This window comes from Nerophis ophidion, linkage group LG09 (genome assembly GCF_033978795.1).
Source record: "Nerophis ophidion isolate RoL-2023_Sa linkage group LG09, RoL_Noph_v1.0, whole genome shotgun sequence".
Taxonomy (NCBI): domain Eukaryota; kingdom Metazoa; phylum Chordata; class Actinopteri; order Syngnathiformes; family Syngnathidae; genus Nerophis; species Nerophis ophidion.
In genome coordinates this window covers 33839285-33845345 of record NC_084619.1, presented here as the reverse complement: position 1 = coordinate 33845345, position 6061 = coordinate 33839285, and positions in this window count along the sequence as shown.

The following is a 6061-nucleotide window of genomic DNA, read 5'->3' as shown; positions in this document are numbered from 1 at the left end:
CCAAATGTAATTCTGCCTTTGTTCAATTCCATGCTACTTGTCTTGTTTGATAGATGTCATCAGTTTTTGATCCTGACATATGGTATACCGGTATTAGTGTAGTACCGTGATACTAATGAATCATTTCCGTTACTATACTGTCTTTGAAATGTACCGGTCCTGCGCCCGCGTGAAAGTCTCATTGTTACATTGCAGGTGTTACGAGCAGACGAGAATGTTTGGTAGCACACAATCATGGAGTACTTACAAGCAGACACAGTGTGTAGACAGAAAAGGTAGAACGGGCGCATTTTGGCTTAAAAACTAACGATAAAGGTGAAGTTGTAACACTGAAATGCCCTCAGGAAGAGGTGCTTTAAGACGTGGCTAGCTAGCTAGCGTCTGATGTCCATCTGCCGTCGGCAGTGTTTTAGCAAATTCTAAATCACTAATCCTGGTCTCCATGGCGACAAATAAAGTAAGTTTCTTACAAGTATCATCCCTGCAGGACAAGGAATAGCTACAGTAAACTTGGGTGGATCTACACATAACATCCACTGTAATGATATCAAGTTCAGGCACGTAACTAGTCGATATTACTATGATTACGTCGATATTTTTTGGCATCACAACATCTTTCTTTTTTTTTTTAAATGTATATTATGTTTATAAACTCAAGACATATGTACCTGGACATATCGGACTTTGAACATGACCAATGTATGATCCTGTAACTACTTGGTATCGGATTGATACCCACATTTGTGGTATCATCCAAAACTAATGTAAAGTGTCAAACAACAGAAGAATAAGTGATCATTACATTTTAGCATACGTTTAGATAGAACATTTTAAAAGAGAAAGTAAGCAGATATTAACAGTAAATGAACAAGTAAATTAAAAAATTAATTTTCTACCGCTTGTCGTCAATACTGTTGACAAAATAATAGAATAATAAATGACACAATATGTTACTGCATACGTCAGCGGACTAATTAGGAGCTTTTGTTTGTTAACTTACTACTAAAAGACAAGTTGTCCAGTATGTTCACTATTTTATTTAAAGATTTAACTGCAATAAGAAACATATGTTTTATGTACCCTAAGATTTGATGTTAATATAAAGCCAATAATGCAATTTTTTTTGGGTCCCCTTTATTTAGAAAAGTACCTATAGGTATCAAAATAATTTTAGTACCGGTACAGGTACCAAAATATTGGTATCGTTACAACATTATTACCTAATATATATAATAAATTAGGCATTTATTAAAAAGCTATACTGCAATGTGTTACTCTTATATCCAGACCTCTGTGTTGTCACGTAAAAACCTCTGAGGAAGGCAACAGTTGTAGCCAAAGGTACGGAAGTAAACCCAATCTGTCTATAAGAATAACAAATAGCATAATTTTTTGAAGACCTAATGACCTCTTTGTATTACAAAAAGCTGTACTGTTTACTATGGCTACATTATTTAGCTACTGTATGCCCCAGAGTTCCACACCACTACAAATTAGTAAAATAATAAAGATACTCATTCACATCTTGCTATTTTTTGCATATTCCCTATGGTAATGGTTTTGCGGTGATACTTGTGACAATTTGATATGAATTGTTTGATAGTGAATTGTTTGTTGCAGTTATTATCCTATTAAAGTATTTTAATTACTACTCTGTTCAACTGGCATGTCAGAAAATCTCGCAAAAAATAAAAAAGGCTTTGTTTTCCATTTTATTTAACCAGTTTCTGGCACCATTTAAAAAGTGCCAAATTGGATCAGATAGTATATAAACCTTACCAGACCCTATCATACACTGACCATACGTCTTCTTTTCCCCGGACATGTCATCTTTTACGGGACCGTATGGGGTGTCCGGGCGGGGTTTCTTAAATGCCTCAAATGTCCAGCGTTTTGTATCAAGGATGTGTGTATTTTCAATGTACGTCCAGGGTTAAGAGGGGTTGAAAACAAAACAATTTGTAAAGGTGTGCGCACGCAGCAACAGTCGTGAGGGAGGAGCAGAGACACAGGGAGCGAGAGAGAGAGGTAGTTGAATGAGTGTTAATCAAGGCGTATTGGTCAACAGCCATACAGGTCACACTGAGGGTGGCCGTATAAACAACATTAACACTGTTACAAACATGCACCACACTGTGAACCCACACCAAACAAGAATGACAAACACATTTCGAAAGATCACCCGCACCGTAACACAACATAAACACAACAGAACGAATACCCAGAACCCCTTGCAACTCTGACTCTTCCAGGATGCTACAATATACACCCCCCCTTTGAAAATTATTCATATTTGGTGCAAGATTTTGCATATTTTGTGTGTTTGCCTCAAAAAAACAAACAAACGAAAAAAAACAACATAAAAAAAATAAAACATTTTGAAATGAGGAATAGATCTGAAGATGATGAAGACTCCAGAGTTTTAAGCATTAAACATAATATGTACTGTATGTATGCCCTGGCACACCATTATCATCATTTCATGACCGAAGCAAAAATGTTTTACACTTTTATACTGAAATAAATACACCTACAACGTATTAAATAAAAACATAGAACAAACTATAAGCAGAGGTAAAGTTTAGATCCATGAAGGAAAGAAGAAAGTGAATGAATGTTTATAACTCAATACAATTACATATGCATACAAATTTGTCTTTATTTTATATTATTTCTTTTGATTAATTAAGTAACGTTCATGACAACCTTTTTTCCAAAACACAGTATATAATGTGAGATATGACAGACAATGCATATGTTTATCATTTGTTTTCAAAACGCTTACAAAAAAGTGGAACCCCAAAAATTTACTGTGAGAACCCATTTTTATGACTTGATGGGGTCCATGGGACCCCATTTTGAAAATTCCTAGCGCCAACCCTGCTGTCAACAGAGGAGAAAAATGCTTTATTTAAAATAAATATATTATTTATAAAGCAAGTTTAAGTATCATTGGCAAATTTTCACCTAGTCCTGGCCTTGACACACATATATGTGTCCACTTTTTGGGATTTCACAATATGGTCAGCCTGCCCTATCAGTGAGTAGCTAATTGACCACGTCCAAAGACACTGCCTATATGATGGAAAATAGGTTAATCTGTTTCAAAATGGTCAAATTACTGGCATACATCAAGCATAGGAAAATATCTAAGCAGATTGTTGAAATTACTAAAATCAGGGTAAAAACTGTCCAGAGTGTTATAAAAAGTGTGAAAACAGTTGAGAAACTTCCCTCAGTAACCCGAGTCTCGCATCATTAATAAAAGATCTTTGTGAAAAATTAATGTATCTCTGTAATCAGATAATTGTTTTGACTTTGCAGAATATTGTGTAAACAATGCCACAGCAAATGTGTGCTCTAATCAGAGCTAAAGGTGGTCCAAAGTGTGTGTGACCTTTCTTTTTCCCTGGAAGGATGCCTCGGTTAGTAAGCCATACAAAAATACAGACATAGGCAAATCAAAAAAATGTTTTCCTTTTTCCCACAGAATTATTATTGCATAAACGTATTTACATGCACAGTTTTTTATGCAATGTGTATTGGTGGATAAAAAATGAAGCTCACACATTTAGTTTTGTGGTTATGCGGTGCACAGTAAAATCCCCAGTGGTAAATATGCAGTGTTAACACACATTATATCTATCAGCGTTATTACAACAACAGCTGGAGTAAAATGCCCCCCAGTGCTGGTGTTGATTTCCATCGTTAAACGAGACAGTGTTAGATTTGTCTGATTAGCCCCGCCATCCAGTCCCTCCTCGTGTCCACACCCTGAAGAATTTTCTGGAAGGCCATTTTCTGAATGTTTAAGGACTGTGGTAAGTTGCTTCTCCTCTCTTACTAAATCAGTTATTTGTCATTTGTAGCATCATGTCAGAATGTACTTTATATTGTTGCTCAATATGTAATGAAGTTATTTGTGTACGGTTTTGTATCTAAAAAATATGGTATTCTAAAAGGGCTAATGTCACCCAGTGAATGCTAGCTTAAATGTTCGCCACCTCTAGTGATGGGTCCGGCAACACCGATGCATCGGCGCATGTGTCGAGCTTGTAGTGCGAAACCCTGTGTCGGTGCGCCTACCGCTTTTAGAAAGTCACGTGACCGATCATGAGCTGTTTTGGTCACGTGACCGATACGAGAACTGTGTCGCACTAGCACCTGCTCGCTAGGGATGCGCGGATAGGCAATTGGTGGGGTTTGCTGCTAGCGGGGTGTATAAAATAGTCAGGATTGTCAAGGATACAAAGGATTCTGGGTATTTGTTGTGTTGCGTTTATGTTGTGTTACTGGGAGGATGTCCTCCCGAAATGTGTTTGTCAATCTTGTTTGGTGTGGCTTCACAGCGTGGCGCATATTACTAAGAGTGATAAAATTGTTTCTATCACAACCATAAGTGTACTCTGTGTCACCCAGTATGCCTTGCAGTCGTGTGCGTGTTGCTGCGGAAGCCACACACAACATGTTGCTGGACTGACAAGCAGATTGTACATGTTGTAGAGGGCGACAAAGTCATAGCACGCCCTAATACTTATTATCTATCTGGGTGACTGCCGGTAGTCATTCTAGAGAATATTAGCGTCTCTTATTGTCTTCTTCGCTTTGTGACACGGGTTTTAAATGGCTCTTTGAATGGCAAAGGATAAAGATCCCAGAACCATGTATATCAAATATTTCCGGATGATTCACACGCCACCCGCCCGAATCTAATTAAATTCAATTTTTTCGTCATGTCACCCACCCGACCCGCGGTTTATCCGCGGACTCCGCGGATGAGACCGCAAACCCCGCAACTCTACTGCTCGCCAACCTGTGTTTATAAGGAAGCACATCTGTCAACGAGATGCTGCTGCCAACAGAATCGCCGCACTTCTGTCGTTGGTCATTTGTCATTTATCGTCGTCGGAGATCATTTCCACCGTGTGGGAATATTTTGATCATATATCGGAAAAAAATGTATTTGTGTTCATTTCCTTGTCATTTCATCCTGTTCTCTCAAAGTTTCTAGCATTGTCCTACTCACACAGCCATCCTATTGGTTACATTAAAAAGCAGGATCAAGAAATCTCTTCGATAGCTCAGTTGGTAGATTGGAGGACTATAGTTGATCATGCTGAGTTCCTAAGGGCACTTGCTCGAACCTATTACCTTTTTACCATGAATTGATTAATGTGGACCCCGAATTAAACACGTTGAAAAACTTATTCGGGTGTTACCATTTAGTGGTCAATTGTACGGAATATGTACTGTACTGTGCAATATACTAATAAAAGTTTCAATCAATCAGTCAATCAACAGTGCGTATTCTGAGCGCATGTAAAAAAAATAAAATAAAAAAAATTCCTAGTCCACAAGTATCCTCATTCTCAACACGTTCTCATAGATTTCCATGTTATGATACATGTGCATACCATTTAGTGGTCAATTGTACGGAATATTTACTGAACTGTGCAATCTACTAATAAAAGTTTCAATCAATCAATCAATCATGTTCACATTATTTATTGACTGTATCTAAAAAAGATAAAAATATATTTCTTTATCTAAATGAAGATATTAAATAATCCTAAATGACATACCGTATTTCCTTGAATTACCGCAGGACATATAGTATGCGCCTGCCTTGAATTACTGCCGGGTCAAACTCGCTTCGCAAAATAATTAGCGCATGCTTCGTAATTACCGCCTGGTCAAACTCGTGACGTCACGGGTGACACTTCCCCGGTCATCATTTTCAAAATAGAAGAGGCTGATTTCAATACCGGTAATTTGAAATCGCATAAAGGGAAGAAGATTAAGAGCTATTCAGTAGGATTTAAGGTCCAAGCTTACATCACACTCAAATGTTTACTGCATGCCTTTGGTAAGTGCCGGAGTGAGAAGAGGTTTTAAAATAATTAGCGCATGCTTACTTTTACCGCATGCCTATGGTAAGCGCAGGAGTGAGAAGAGGTTGTGAATTAATTAGCGCCCCGGCGACAATTCAAGGATATACGGTACAATGACTTGGTCTGTATTATTGTCAAGGGAGTAGGTTTGATTTTGAGATTGGTGGGGA